The following is a 2,446-nucleotide window of genomic DNA, read 5'->3' as shown; positions in this document are numbered from 1 at the left end:
TGCAGCACTGCGTCCAGCTCTGCACCAGACGGCCACCCTCCCGGCGCCCCAGCACCTGACTGTCACCCGCTGCTCGCACTAGGGCACCCAGCACCCTGCAACCGCAGGGCGACACCCGCAGACAGGGCCCAGGTCCAGGCAGAGGGGCTCGGGACCTACGCGAACCTCAGGGGCGGGGCTGACAGGCATCTCCACCCCCGCTCACCCCCTACCACGAGCCCCGAGGACACTCGCGAGCGCGGAAGAGGTCAACAGTTGGTGCAGAAGGCGGAGCCGTGGGGGCAGGCCCGGGCGCGGGGCAGGGCGAGCACCAGGCGGGCCGCGTCCCGCGTGGGCCCCTCGGCTCTGGGCGGTGCATCCTCGTCGGCGAGGCGGGGTCTCCGGGGCGCGGTCACAGCGAGCTCAGGTGCGGCTGCACGTCCAGGGGCCCCGCGGTGCACCGGCGCACCGGGCCCTGGTCGGCCGCCGCGGCCTCCTCCTCATACTGCACGTCGTCGTACTTGCGCCGCTCGTTGAGAAACGACAGCTTCAGCAGCGGGCGCGGGTCGGCGGGCCGCGGTCAGGGCGCTGCAGGCCACCGGGCAGGGGCGGGCGGCGGCCGGGGGCCGCCCGACCGGGCCGCGCCTGCAGCTGTTTCTCCAGGTGGCGCAGCTGGATGACCAGGACGGCCACGGGCATGAGGCTCAGGGAGAAGCGCAGGGCGGCGTCGACCCGGCCCCGAGCCCTACGCGGTCCCCGCGGTGCCGTCTGCGGAGTCGGCCGGCCGGGGTGCGGGCGGGGCACCCGGGGAGGCCGGGCCAGCGGCCACTTCAGGGGGGCGGAGGGCCAGGAGCTGGACAGCAGCCCGAGGGGTGGCTCTGGGGGGGCCGCCTCTTCTTCTCCGCAGCCGCGGCGGTGAGGTGGGGGCCGCCGCCTTGCGGGGGGCGCCGGGCTTGCGGGGCGCCGGGCGCGGGCGGGAAGGGCATGATGCGGCCGGGCCAGCGGCTCGTCAGCGCCCTCGGTCCGGCCGCGGCATCTCAGGCTTCCTCACGTCCTGGCGCCCGCACCCCGGGCTTCACGCCAAGGCACCCCTCCTTCCTCTTTGCTTCCTCCCTCCCTCCCTTCCGGGGCCCTGGGCTCTGCCCGGACTCGCGGCTCCGCGCCCACCTCGGCGGGGCAGCACCGGCCGCCGGGTCCACGCCGAACCAGACGCGCCGGCGGGAGGAGGAGCCGCGCGCGGAGGCCCAGGATGCGGCGGGGCGAGGAGCCTAGGCGCCCGGCGCGTGTCACGACCCACTGGGCCTCCCCACCGTTTCATATTCTTTATCAGCTATCAAAGAACATTCACATACACAGCCTCAATTTATTCTTTAACAACCTCCCAGTTGTTATATTTTTAATACAAATGCAAAGTTAATATTTTACTTTGAAAATATGATCTCACGAATTCCCATAACAATGAAAAGCATAAATGTGTTAATATTTGTACACTCCTGTGCCTTCCTGAATGGTCCTGAGGGTGGAAGAGGGAAGGATAGAAACTGGGTTGACTTAGGATTTTTTAAAAGTTTCTATTTGGCTCATGTTCCCTAAAAACATCCAAAAGCAATTGCCACACACCCACCTCCAACACATGCTGAATGATAAGGATGCATATGTCAACTTTCAGGAGGTTTAAAAAAGAAACTCCTCCCATTATAACAGTTTCACGACTATCATTGTAACAACCCATAATCCATAAGAGTATCACCAAGAACCGCAGGAAGCACGCGGCCACCCACATAGCATTTGTCCTGTAGGCCTGTGTCATGTGTGGGATACAACAACAGCCCATACACAGTAAAAACTATTTAGAGAAATTCAAGTCTCTCAACAACACGTTGGCACACAGTTACCATTTGGATCCATCCATGTCAGCTTTTTTGTTGTTGCTGTTAAGCTTTTTATTGGAATATAAGTGCTTTACACTCTTGTACCAGTTTTTGCGGTACACCAAAGTGAATCAGCTGTATTTATACATATATCCCCATATCCCCTCCCTCCCATGACTCCCTCCTGCCTTCCCTGTCCTGGCCCTCTAAAGCATCACCCATCATGGAGTTGATCTCCCTTTGTTATACAGCAACTTCCCACTAGCTGTCTATTTTTACAGTTGGTAGTGTATCTATGTCTATGCTACTCTCTGACTTCGTCCTAGCTTCGCCTTCGCTGCCCCACCCAACCCCGTGTCCTCAAGTCCATTCTTAGTTTTTATGGTTAGCTTTTACAAGCACAGGCTTTGACGTCAAAAAGAGACGGGTTCAACTCTACCTGCCCCTTACTAGTCATGACTTTGAACACACTGTTTAACTTTCCTAAGCTTCAGTTTCCAAAAGAGACATAATTATATGATTATTATGAGGGATAATAAGACAACAGGTATAAATCAGATAAATATCACACGTTATGGCATATTTTCAGGACTCAA

The 2,446-nt window shown here is 59.2% G+C and overlaps 1 pseudogene; it reads right to left on the bottom strand.

The window, feature by feature from the left end:
- Positions 1-391: 391 nt before the first annotated feature.
- Positions 392-1,297, bottom strand: LOC130829820 (proline-rich protein 18-like; annotated as a pseudogene).
- Between the last annotated feature and the right edge of the window lie 1,149 nt (positions 1,298-2,446).

This window comes from Hippopotamus amphibius, chromosome 10 (genome assembly GCF_030028045.1).
Source record: "Hippopotamus amphibius kiboko isolate mHipAmp2 chromosome 10, mHipAmp2.hap2, whole genome shotgun sequence".
Taxonomy (NCBI): domain Eukaryota; kingdom Metazoa; phylum Chordata; class Mammalia; order Artiodactyla; family Hippopotamidae; genus Hippopotamus; species Hippopotamus amphibius.
Note: the sequence above shows the minus strand (reverse complement) of the source record. Positions and strands in the feature narration are given on the sequence as shown.